At 35.9% G+C, this 14,234-nt stretch overlaps 1 long non-coding RNA gene across 1 annotated transcript in view; it reads right to left on the reverse strand.

Moving 5' to 3' along the window:
- Positions 1 to 2,156: 2,156 nt before the first annotated feature.
- LOC134539828 (uncharacterized) overlaps positions 2,157 to 14,234 on the reverse strand; it is a 42,265-nt gene continuing 30,187 nt past the window's right edge. The window contains exon 3 of the long non-coding RNA XR_010076353.1: positions 2,157 to 2,282. This is a non-coding gene — a long non-coding RNA (uncharacterized LOC134539828). The remainder of the gene's footprint in view (positions 2,283 to 14,234) is intronic.

Below are 14,234 nucleotides of genomic sequence, written 5' to 3' on the forward strand. Positions count from 1 at the left end.
AGAAGTATCGAATCACGAGCGTCCCAGTTATCATGTGTCGCGAGTCAGTAGCCAATGAGCAAAAGTAATTTTCCCGAGTACATAGAGGATCATGGAGTCTATCCAACAGGTCATTGAAATCGCAAATTTTTCCGGTCTCTAATCATAAGTTACTTACAACCATAAGTGAAAATGCTTATTTACTTAATGGACACACAAAGCTTGCGAGAGGAATTTTTTTTATCCAATCTCGTTTGTCGTTACTGGTAGCCAGGAATCATCTAGCACGCAACCAAGTATTTAAATGGATATCACGGAACAAAAAAAATATTTAAACCGGAAAAATATAGAAATAAAAAAACGTGCTTTATATATTTACAAGGTTCATGGATATATTAATAGGGGTACTTACATTTTAAAATACATAATTTGATTAAAAATTAAAATAATTTTTGATAGTATAATTATTTTAATATGTACGATAAAAATTGTTTTTTATAAGAAGAATAGAAATAAAATAATTTTTTTTTCAGATCATTGTTGGAGTCACTGCAAGATGACAACATTTAGATATATGATACCACTATTGTTCATTTTGGCATTAATACTGAAGTCAGCAGTACAACATAATTATTTGTATCTACACCAGACTTTACAGCCGGTTAACACAGATGGTATTTCAGCAGCAGCGACCGTGTTAAATAACATTTGTGAGTGCAATTTTAGATATATTCAGACAATGACAAGTAATAGCTCTGCAAGTATAACAGACAAGATAATACGCCACCTAGGAGAATCCGCAACGAAAACCACCTACATCATTAACACAATAATAACTTCAACCGATCCCCCGTTAGCAGAAACAAATGTATTTGGTACTAGTGCTTATGTTCTTATCTCAGATAACGCCGAAGATGACTTCTATACAAAATCTGGGAACGAAATTAAAATGTCAGTGTTTTGGAATAGCAAAGCTTGCGTCTTGCTTTTCTTAACAAATCAGGTGCAAGGTTCCACCAAAAAACTCGAAAATATTCTGAGAATGTTTTGGACGAAACTAGAAATAATTCACAGCTTTTTCATATACAGTTACGCAAATTACGAGTCACCTAAAGCCATTAGTGTGGAAGTGCAGATATTGAGTTTCAACCCATTTGATGAAGGAGGTACATTTATTCGAAGGTCGCTAAAGACAGCTGATAAATGTACTGATGTGTTTGGTAAGACAATGCATGATGCAAAGGGATTCCCCATAACCGTGTACATTCCCAATTTCGTCCCTTACGTCTACAAAACAGTGGGGAAAAATGGTGATGTTGTGTATGGGGGTGTTTTTTACGATGCATTTCAAGTATTAACTAAAAGACACAACTTTACGTTAGTTAAAGATCTTGGAACAGACGCAATAGACATAACTAAGTGGTCCCTGCCTGACACATATGGACAAAAATATGATTCGTATATGTATCCCGACCTGCTTTTTGAAAAGGAGAAATTGAATAAGTCTACTTATCCTTTTTTGATCAGTCCAATAGTGTTCGTAGTACCAGCTGCAGAAAGATTACCTCGCTGGAAAAACGCCATATTACCTTTTTCTTATTCCACCTGGTTAGCATATATATCGTTCATTATCTTTATGATCTTTGTCTGCAAGCTAGCGCAAATTGCCTTTGATATTGAAGAAATTCCACATTTTGACAGCCTTGAAATATACCGCACTCTTCAGGTGGGAACATTATTAAACAATCCCCGAACTAGCTCATTGCGCCTATTTTTGGCATGCATAATAATATTTAACATAGTTTTTAATAACGCTTATACCGGTTCATTTCATAGTTACATGATGGTTTCAAAGTTCCATTCTGATATAAACACAATTAATGAGATTTTTGCCACCAACTTGAAGATTACTCTTGCAATACGCCAGAATGAAGATATTCAGTACAATACCCATTCTATTATGTCTTCGCTGGGAGACGAAGACTGCCTTCAAACAAACATTATAGAAGCACTGGTTCCAGTAGATATGTCGGATGAAGCTGTTTACATGGTTAGGGCCCACAGAAATGTCTGCACCATCACGGAAGCCACTTTAGCAGCATACTACACAACCCGAGAAGAAAACATCAAAGATAACCATCCACTGCTTCACATCATGGACGAATACTTACTAAACATCTTATTAGTAGTTCCAACCAGAGCCAATTTTCCATTCCTCGAGGAAATTAGTTCAGTTGCTTCGCTGATGGTGGAAATAGGTTTGATTGATAAGTTTGTTAGTAAATTAATGTCTAGCCTTGAATCTGAAAAAAAGAAATTAATGAAAATAGACAGAGCAATGCCACTTGAATGGAAACATTTAGAATATTACTTTTGCATACTTTTAATTGGTATACTTCTAAGTATTGCCATTTTTTTAATGGAAATTACATTTGGTTGTTTTTGTAAAAAAAATACTCTGGTTAGTTTCATCAAAATAAAGAAAAAAATTTCAAAAGTACTTAAAATTAAATAACTTATACAAGTTTTGCTTAATAAATTACATCATAAGCATGTCATCATTACATAAAGCAATTAGTGCATTGTGGGATTATTACTAATTGCTCTGTGAATAGATTTTAAAAGTAAATATTAAAAAACATACATAAGTTTTTTTAATTAACATTCTTAAAAAAGCTACTGCATGTTATCGCATATGGATAGTGCTTGAATGATTGTTAACGTTAGCTAGGGCTAGATAAGACTATCATATAACTTAGTACTAAAATTATGAGTTGAACAATTTTATTATGTTCTAATATATTTTTTCAGTGTAAACGTGATGCCTTCCTACTTGTAAGAAAAAAAAAAACTTGAAAATTTGTTTTACCAGAAAGATAGTTGGGTTGTAAATGAACAAGTTGTACACACATTTAAAACTTGCTGTGCCCGCGACTTTGGCATTAAAAATAAAATTTGATTTGTACATGATCGCCAAGTAAACTTTGTAAGACAAGGCATTATTACCAACTGGCACCACTACGTTTTTCATATAAAGCTAAAATGAGCCTCTGTATAAACAGTGCACGATATAGTATTTCCCTGTCGACAGCCACGTAATTATTCAGAAACGAAGGCGCAACAGGATCTGCCGTGCGCTGGTACGTGGAGACCTCAGGAGTTACAAACTCGGCACTGCCTCTCACGAGGTTACGGAGGCAAGAGAAGACCCAGCCAATCACGAGCTGCAGTGCTGACAACCGCAGTCGGACCGCTCGAATCTCCAGTCTGACACACTGACGCACTCGCTGTCCCTTCCGGCACCTAGGGGCCGGTACTCCAGGACACGAAAACAAGTGTTCAGGTGTTGAATTCGCTACACCTGTAACCTAACCGTATTCACAGTGAAAGATGGGATACGGCCAATCCCTTGTTTTTAGGGAACGGATTTTGGTGTACCATCTGTTGCCGATCTGTTGTCCAAATTCTGCGTACGAGCAGAATTGATTCCGTCCAGATGGTGGATTCGCGTACGGAGCCGTTACGTCGTTATAGTCATTTTTGTGATCATTTGGGACGCACCAAGAGTGCTGGTATTCCAAATAAAACTTTAAGATAGCGAAAGTTTTCTGGAACAAACGCGGTACACTTTGATCTTCATGACATGAAATGATGGCAAAATGAAGCACTTGAGAAAAATTAGATAGATAGGGGATTCCAATTTTTGTGCGATGTTCTGCATTCTATAGTATTTTTTCTGTTACAATTTTGTTGATGTGTGGAACTTCATCCCCCCCCCCCCCCCACAAACACCCCTCAAGTGCTAAACCGTTTACAGACACCCGAGTTTGCGAGGTGCGTGGTCCATGGCGCTCAGCATCTCTGAGCGGGTAGCGCAACTCGTCGAAGGTACAAGTTTTGAGGATCGCTCCTCCGATTTGATAACCCAGCCTTCACGCCTCAGAAGGGTTTTTAAGGCTGGGGCCCCCCATGGGCGTGGATGCGGATACGCCGCATACGCAACCAGGACATCGAAGGTACAGTCGCATCTCTGGGAGGTGAGCAAACCACAGGAGAATGTCTCAGCACTGCATATATATTTTTCAATGCAGCCATCTGATTGGCCTGCCATCACACCCTCAAAATTTTGATAGAATGACTACAACTGTGAAACTACAGATACATCTATTTACGGTCCGAATGAATCAACAAATTGTAAAATAAAAAAAAAATATTTAAATATTTTATAGTTAAAACTGGCATACTAAAAAAATAATCTTATGGTTCAAATGGTTCTTATGGTAGTTAGTTACTATCTGGCAATGACTTAGCTACTATTCAATTAGTTTCTTAAATTTGAGTAGTGTCCAGCAGTATTTTCTGTTAAGCTCGTCTTGACAAAAATTAGTTTATAAATCGTTGCAGTATACACTTACTGCTCCTCTGGACCTTTATATTGTATTCAGGTGCATTGAAAGACAACTTAATTCTTGCCTAAGTAACTTATTTTCTACCCTGTCATATCAATACTATAAATCATTGATCACCTTAGAATTTACTAACATGTGCATGAAATCAACTTGAAACAAATAAATTATTTCTTTTGTTTCCACCTTTTGTTGTCTAAGCTTCAGTATACTGCAAAATGGAATTTCTTTATAATATTGTCTCTATAAATTAGTTATTATTTGCGCAATTCTTAAAAAAAACTAAAAAATGTTTTTGAGTAACTTTGCTATCTGAATTTGGAGACGCATAATGCTGTTCTAATCGATGAACAATTTTTTTTACACTATCCCAGAACTTGTACAGAAAGTCTTTATTTTTTTGGTCTATATATATTTTTCTGTAAAACCACTGCCATTTTTACCCTCAATGTAAAGAAAAGTTTTTTTATAATACAGAACGTTGTGTGTGTAATGTACTTGTATTGATGAGTGTTAGGATCATCATTTTAGTAATAAGTGTTTTTTATGAGTTTAAAAGTTCTTGTATTCTGCAAGTCTGCATTTGAGTATAAACCAGGCAATCGGTTATGAACAAGCAACTCATACAATCTCTCTGTAGCATTGCAACGCGATAATCATTAACCTGTTACTTGTTTAATTTTTTGTGCTGAAAGTAGTTTAACTATTTGACAAATTACCATATATATCAGTCCATTGATACCCTTATATCGTTACTCGACCTGATGTATTTGTAAGCAAGACTGTTTATATCATTTTGTAAATTTTGACTTGCAGGTTAATATTCTGGCTGTGCCTCTATTTTGATATTTGTTGCATGCTATATAAGACAAAATTTTCAACCATCTAAACGTTGTTTAATTTTTTAAATTAAAAGTTAAATTATCAAGTCGTGCTCAAGCCACGTCTGATTGTACCATAATATATTTTCACTTACATTTGATGTAACACCATCTAATTCTTCTGTCTAAAGTACAATTTTGAAAATGCTTAAAGTATGTTGACTGTAGTAACTTTTAAATAAAGTTCATCTGGCAGTCATGTGTCCTGTTTTACGTCTTGAAATTGTTGTAGTTTTAGAGGGTGATGCAAACTTTTATATCCTTTGCGTGATAATGTTTACATAATTGGTTGTAAATGTTTATGGTATTTATCCTGAAATTTTTTCAAAATTTTCGAAAGATATCAATTAAAATGACACCCTTAAAACATTGAACTGTTGCCCATGTTGAATAAACATATAAAGTGATTAAGGTTTTATTGCTTTTTTTAATGCAGCCATCTTTGCATCCATTTGTTATGGCTTAGTAAAAATTTCATCAAATATTTCGTTGGGTACAAAACAAATTTTCAGTAATAATTGGTTAAACGGCTGATTGTTAAAAAGATTTTTAATTGGAATAAGACAGTCTTATGTTTTGTTAAGTGGCTGAATAATATCTTCGCATGTACCTTTTGTTGACTGGATCTAGATATAAAAAATCTGACTACATACATTAAGTATTTTTTTACCAATAATATTACAGGGCCAACTATCGTCTTAAGTGTTTTAATCCACTATGTCCAAAATTGGAGTTACCATAACTCATAATGTGTAATAATGATGAAGTGATAAAATCCAGACCTATCTTATAACTTTTATAATAATAAGCCATACTTTTATCACCAGAAAGTTGCACACATTTCTGTAAACTGTTTCAATGATAAGTATTTTCCTCCTTATTTGTTGAAAATATGTCTAAGATTTACTCTATCAATTTTACCCACCACTAGCAGATTCACATCATCGTATAGTGAATGTTTGAAACTTCTGTTTTATGTTATCCTGAAATGAGAACTATTTAAGGCCATAAACAGCTTGTAAACATATTCTAGACGCCTATACCTAGGTTGGTGTAACAACTTGGAGTATATTTAAATGTTTTCTTAACAAAATTCATTAATGACTTTAAGCATTCCAAGCAGTAAATTTGTTTTTTCCAGAACCAGAAAGGGCAAACTATAAGAGATTGCATTAAAAATGGTAGCGAACGACCATATTGAGTACATTACTTAAAATATATGCTTCAGCATAAGCTCGTATTGGAAGCTGAGTGTTATATTTAACTAATTCCATTTTAGTGAATGAACTTCTATAAACATTTAAGTAGATTATAATTTCAAAACTCAACTTATGGTAATGAAGCATTTAGTAAAGTTGGGCAGTGGAGTGCTTAAGACACAAGTAAACAAACATCCTTTTAAACTATATTTTTGTGGGTAATCTTACTGTGAGGCTGGTACTAAACTTACCAAATGTTTGGCAAAATGTGATGGTGTGAATAAATTAGAAAAGGCCTGTAAAGCTCACGATATTTCTTATTCGACACGGATAACATATCATAGATTAAAATTTAATCAGATGAGGCAAAGCAAATATATAAATCTTATATCAATAAAATATGCATAAGTTCTGCTGGGTACGGTGCTTATAAAGTTATGGTTTGCCAAAAGAAAACTTGGGGCAGGATTGCGTGGTTACAAATATATGGCAAAACGGAAATGTACTAAGGAGAAGAAACATCAAGATTTTCTCAGATTGCTTCTACCTGTATTAGGTTCTCTCAGCAAAACTGTTGGGGCAGCAGGAATTGTAAGACCTGCAAAAACTGCTTCAAATAGAAGAAACAAATATACTACAAAATTGCCACAAAGCTACTCTTGAAACACCAGCCACAAGTGCTTACAATGGTAGGAGAATCTATTGGAAGCCATACATTAAATCTGGTGGTGGAGCTAAATAAAAAAAAAAATACAGCTCACGAAGTAAGCTAAAGTACTAGTTTATTCATATTAATGACCCCGTGATTTACGCAAACGTCAAAACAATTGTTTAAAAATGAAATCTAAAATCTTTAATATATTTTTTTTAAATCATCACGCATTAAGAAAAATAAACTTCTTTCGAAAGTAAACATTATTTGTACTCTATGTGAATACTCCTAAAAATGATTTTTACAAAATAAGATTAGTCCTAAATTCAGTATTTTTATTTGTATCTGAAACTACACAGAGTTATAATTTTTTTATTCTTGATGCTATGAAACTTTCCACATAGTTTATTTATTAGATAAAAAAGTATTTTGTACGTTTAGTGAATAAATTAAAAATGCTTATTAAGATTTAATTTATGTGTGAAAAGATTTTTTTTAAATTTAATAGTAGCTAAGTAAATTTTATTTTGAAGAAACGAAGTTAAATCGAAAAAAAAAAATGTTCTTTCATCTTCGAAAATTGTTCAAAATTGTTTTTTAATCTCTAAAATAATGTCCGAAAATCACGGTTCCGCCCCCCCCCCCCCCCCCTTTACCCATAACTAGCAAAGTTTTTTTTTTTAATTTTTATTCTTAATGATATTGAACATTAAACATTATTTTAAATACACGTTCATACTAATTTTGATAAATATCTTAAAATGCTGTTAAATGCATCATTAACTAACATAAATATCGCACACAGAGTACAAGACTATCGTAACTCAAAAATCAGTGCAATACTATCACAACTCAGATGCCATAGTCTTGCACATATTCTTATATAATGTTTTCCAGAGTGCACCACTACAAGTAGTATATAAATGGGCATACTGAAACTGGCCTGGCGCGTGGTGTCGGTGTCGGTGTCCGCCATCTTGGATTGTGACGTCACGGCCGCCATCTTGGACTCAAAAATTCCTCAAAATTCCTCAAAAATGACTCAAAATGACACAAAAATTTTCGTTTTAAGAAAAAATTTCCCGTTTTCGAGGGAAAAATTCCCGTTTCGAGGAAAAAATTCCCGTTTTAGTCCTCAAAAATTCCAGTCGTTAGAAATGTCCATATGTAGGCTTAAGCATCCATGTCTACAGCCTCCGATAAGACTCTGACGTCATAATGGATAATGACGTCACCATTGCAGTTTCCGTTACGCCCGCCATCTTTAACTTTTTTATTTATTATCCAATTTTAATGAAAATAATTTTAAATATCATTACAAAATCGAAATAAATAATAAAAAATCTTAAAAACCACTGTTGCAATTACTATTATGGTCGCCATCATGAAATTTAGTCGCCATCTTGGAAATTTGCAATTTTTATGTTAGAAAATCGGGAAAAATTCCAAGATTAATCGAAAATTTAACTTAATAGAATTCTGATTGATTATATCCATCCCTGTCCTTGGATCGAAACTGGTGAGAGCAAAAAAAACATCAGATCCTTCCTCCACAGAAGCCACCTACAGACTAACCTACCACCAATATCAAGGTATACATCGTCAGCTGGTATGACATCATGTCCGCCATCTTGTCTTCGTCCGCTGGAAACCGTCATATTGATTTCGTCTGCTAGAGTGTGCTGGCGACATGTTAATATAATTTTCTGATCACCATACTTTTAACCTTTTCTGTTGGCATTGAACTTTGTCATTGACCTTGACCTTTGACCTTGAACTTTGACCTTGAACTTTGACCTTGAAATTTGACATTGACCTTGAAATTTGGCCTTTACCTTGACCTTTGACTTTGACCTTGACGTCCATCATTGATCCGTCATTTCATGTTTAGTACATGCTACCAGGAGCTACCACATGCTAGTAGCCGTTGCCTCCTTCATGTTTTCGTCTGCTGGAGGACACCATCTTTTGTGTACTCGTCTTGCCATCATGCTATTTTTATTCTAACCTGCTACAGTGCAGTAATCATTAATTATTACTGAGGTTCCCGCCATCTTGAAATTCTGCCGCCATCTTGAAATCATGTAATTATTTAGCTAGAAATGCGGGAAAAATTCCAATAGTCTCCGAAAAAATCAATTATTAATATATAAATTGAATCGATGAATTCCTGTTCACGGTTTGATTCTTGACCAGTGACAGTTGTAACTATAATTATAAATAAATTTTAGATTCTGTTTTCCATTACCTTTCGCGGAGTTTATTAATCATTCACTCTACAAAAAACAACTTAAGTCAATATACCTGACCAACGATTTAATACAGTGCTGATTAGCCTATTACGAAAGTCTAATTTTTCAATAATCTGAATAACCTATATGCTGTTCATGTACAAAGCCACACATATAGAACAATTGTCTTCAGTCCATGAGACAGAGTCATGTCATTATCAGACGTATAGGCTAGTCATTTCAGAACCGCATGACCTTCGTCGTTGGCTAATTATATTCAATTAATCCATCATGACATTTTTTATACATACTAAAGGACCAAGTTACCTTGAAAAATATTTTAGTAACACCAAGAGGTTTTAAACTAGTAAATACTCAATCACTACATTTTGTACCACGCGCAATCAACGAAAAGGCAGCACCGCCAACGAAAAGGCAGCACATTTGGAAGCACCGACAACAAAAAGGAAGCACTGTCAACAAAAAGGCAGTTCATTTGGAAGCACCGTCATCGAACTGCAGCACACAAGAAAGCACCGACAAAGAAAATGCAGCACCGGCATCGAAAAGGCAGCACATTTGGAAGCACCGACAACGAAAAGGCAGCACCATCATAGAAAATGAAGCACATTTGGAAGCACCGACAACGAAAAGGCAGAACCGCCAAAGAAAAGGCAGCACATTTGGAAGCACCGAAACGAAAAGGCAGCACCATCAACGAAAAGGCAGCACTTTTGGAAGCACTGACAACGAAAAGGCAGCACCGTCAACGAAAATACAGCATATTTGGAAGCACCGCCAACGAAAAGGCAGCTCTTTTGGAAGCACCGCCAACGAAAAGGCAGCACATTTGGAGGCACCGCCAACGAAAAGGAAGCACATTTGGAAGCACCGTCAACGAAAAGACAGCACATTTGGAAGCACCGCCAACGATAAGGCAGCACCATCAACGAAAAGGCCGCAACATCAACGAAAAGAAGCACATTTGGAAGCACAAGTTACGAGAACTAAGTGTTAGTTAGAAATCTGAATACAAGAAATAAAAAATTAAATTTTTATAATTGCAATTATTTATTCCTCTACATTATACAAATGCAAGTAAAACAAGCAACTATTGTATGTAGCTAGCTTTCCTCAGTTTTTTGAGAATAAAGGATATTTATTTGTTGTACGAATAGTTTCCTGCACAAAGCGAGTTATGTAGAAGTATTAGCCGGTCAACCAATATGTTTGGATCTTTCCATGATGTGTAATCAGTCTCTTCTACCACCATCTTACTTAATTGTTTATTATAAATATTATTTTCTCTGGTGTCTTCCGTTTTAACACCATCCTCAGGGTAACTTTCATTATCGAGACAATGATCATCACAAGCTTGATCCGATTTATTTAATATATCACGATGTTTCCATCGTTTCGGTCTCAGGACACAGTCACAGTCTTCGATCTTGCCTGCTTTAGTTGCTTCATCACAGTCTATGCCTTTGTCAACAGCCTCAGAGTCGCTGTAGCAAACACCATAGAAGTCATCATCTTCACCCAGATTACCGTAAGCATTCGATGTCGATGATGTCGAAGCGTCTTCATCGCCTTCATGCTTCCTTTTAAGGAGTCCATCATTTTTACAAAGTAGGAAAGATCTTCTTGAATTCGGCTGGAATGTATTCTCACTTTTCACGTTAAAGATTCTTCCATTGTCTTCATTCTTCCATAAATCATCATCGTCCTTCAATTTAAGTTTTTTGTCGAGATCGGAAGAGCCGCGAACATAATCTATCCCACGACATGGAAAATTATTGTCGTAATGCAGATCACTCTTCCTTAGTCTAGTAGAACCATCGTTGTCCTCTAGCTTGTACGCAGGCTTGCGTTACAAGTTCTGTCATGTCTTTTTAAGCTTTCTCTCCGCGTAAACGACTTGCTACATCGAAATTGAAAAAATTTACATAAAATACATAAAAACATTCTGCTAGCTTGTGAACTTATCATTGTTGAGCAGAGATAGAGTTCCAGTACAAGCTAGAAGTTTATGTATTTTATGTATATATTTAAATTTAAATTTTTTTATTAATTTATTTTTTATTAAATATGTTTTCTGTATTTATATGATATCAAAGAAAGTGAGATGGTTTTCTCCGTGTGCTCCTTATTATTTTTGTCAATATTATGATGGTTTTCTCCGTGTACTCCTGATTATTCCTGTGGTTTCTTCAAGTGCTTCTGTCTATTCTGAGAAACCGCTCTCTGCATGATGGATTTTTTGCCTAATGAGCCATGACGTTTTATTTAGAGTTAAATTTAATTCGAGAATATCTGTTACTAAATCAGCACTTGCAATTTTTTTTTACCAGATGGAAATAAAAATTAAGCATCCATTACTCAGTCAAATAATATGTCACGAGATATCCGTGGAGCACTAACATGCAAGACAAACTTCCTTCTCCTTGATGTCTAGCGAAGCCATCCTTGTTTTGCGATCGTTAGTGAGCTTCCCGCATACCACATAAAACAACTAAATAAATTATGACTCTAACACAACACATGGCGACATCTCATGCTAATAATCGAGACCACATGTAACAATTTCTTTTGTATGAGGTAACTTAATTCTTGCTGATGAAATATTAAAAAAACTCTATTTAAGTAATGTATCTAATTTAATTAATTCAGTATGCATCTGACAATAGTCTCACTAACTAATATGAATCCTGATTCGGTGTCTGTTGCTGTATCGAAAGGACACAGGTGTGAGTTTTGCAGCAAAGAATTTATCTTGAGAAAGAATGGAAGACAACACGAGAAGATTGACTGTGATAAAAATCCACTACGTAATATGATAAGTTGTGTTCGATGTAGCAAGTCGTTTACGCGGAGAGAGAGCTTAAAAAGACATGACAAGCCTGTGTACAAGCTAGAGGACAACGATGGTTCTACTAGACTAAGGAAGAGTGATCTGCATTACGACAATAATTTCCCTTGTCTTGGGAGAGATAATGTTCGCGGCTCTTCCGATCTCGACAAAGAACTTAAATTGAAGGACGATGATGATTTATGGAAGAATGAAGACAATGGAAGAATCTTTAACGTGAAAAGTGAGAATACATTCCAGCCGAATTCAAGTAGATCTTTCCTACTTTGTAAAAATGATGGACTCCTTAAAAGGAAGCATGAAGACGACGAAGACGCTTCGACATCATCGACATCGAATTCTTACGGTAATCTGGGTGAAGATGATGACTTCTACGGTGATTGCTACAGCGACTCTGACGCTGTTTACAAAGGCATAGACTGTGATGAAGCAACTAAAGCAGGCAAGATCGAAGACTGTGGCTGTGTCCTGAGACCGAAACGATGGAATCATCGTGATATATTAAATAAATCAGATCAAGCTTGTGATGATCATTGCCTCGATAATGAAAGTTAACCTGAGGATGGTGTTAAAACGGAAGACACCAGAGAAAATAATATTTATAATAAACAAATAAGTAAGATTGTGGTAGAAGAGACTGATTACACATCATGGAAAGATCCAAACATATTGGTTGACCGGCTAATACTTCTACATAACTCGCTTTGTTCAGGAAACTATTCGTGCATCAAAGAAATATCCTTCATACTCAAAGAACTGAGGAAAGCTGGCTACATACAATAATAGCTTGTTTTACTTGCATTTGTATAATGTAAAGAAATAAATAATTGCAATTATAAAAATTTAATGTTTTTATTTCTTGTATTCAGATTTCTAACTAAGACTTAGTTCTCGTAACTTGTGCTTCCAAATGTGCTTCTTTTCGTTGATGGTGCGGCCTTTTTGTTGATGGTGCTGCCTTATCGTTGTCGGTGGTTCACAATGTGCTGCTTTTTCGTTGGCGGTGCTGCCTTTTCGTTGACGGTGCTTCCAAATGTGCTGCCTTTTCGTTGGCGGTGCTTCCAAATATGCTGTCTTTTCGTTGACAGTGCTTCCAAATGTGCTTCTTTTTCGTTTTCAATGCTTCCAAAATGTGCTGCCTTTTTGTTGACGGTTATTCCAAATATGCTGTCTTTTCGTTGACGGTGCTTCCAAATATGCTTCCTTTTCGTTTGCGGTGCTTCCAAAATGTGCTGCCTTTTCGTTGACGGTGCTTCCAAATGTGCTGCCTTTTCGTTGGCGGTGTTTCCAAATGAGCTGCCTTTTCATTGGCGGTGCTTCCAAATGTGCTGTCTTTTCGTTGACGGTGCTGCCTTTTCGTTGTCAGTGCTTCCAAATGTGCTGACTTTTCGATGATAGTGCTGCCTTTTCGTTGATAGTGCTTCTAAATGTGCTGCCTTTTCTTTGGCGGTGTTGCCTTTTCGTTGTCGGTGCTTCCAAATGTGCTGCCTTTTCATTGATGGTGCTGCCTTTTCGCTGTCGGTGCTTCCAAATGTGCTGCCTTTTCGTTGTCGGTGCTTCCAAATGTGCTGCCTTTTCGATGCCGGTGCTGCATTTTCTTTGTCGGTGCTTCCTTTTTGTTTTCGGTGCTTCCAAATGTGCTGCCTTTTCGTTGGTGGTGCTGTCTTTTAGTTGTCAGTGCTTCAAAATATGCTGCCTTTTCGTTGGCGGTGCCACCTTTTCGATGGCGGTACTTCCAAATGTGCTGCCTTTTCGTTGGCAGTGCTGCCTTTTCGTTGTCGGTGCTTCCAAATGTGCTGCCTTTTCGTTGGTGGTGCTGCCTTTTCGTTGTCGGTGCTTCCAAATGTGCTGCCTTTTCGTTGGCGGTGCAGCCTTTTCGTTGTCTGTGCTTCCTTTTTGTTGATTGCGCGTAGTACAAAATGTAGTGATTGAATATTTACTAGTTTAAAACCTCTTGGTGTTACTAAAATATTTTTCAAGGTCGCTTGGTCCTTTAGTATGTATAAAAAAATGTCAT

Source organism: Bacillus rossius, chromosome 16, assembly GCF_032445375.1.
Source record: "Bacillus rossius redtenbacheri isolate Brsri chromosome 16, Brsri_v3, whole genome shotgun sequence".
Lineage (NCBI taxonomy): Eukaryota > Metazoa > Arthropoda > Insecta > Phasmatodea > Bacillidae > Bacillus > Bacillus rossius.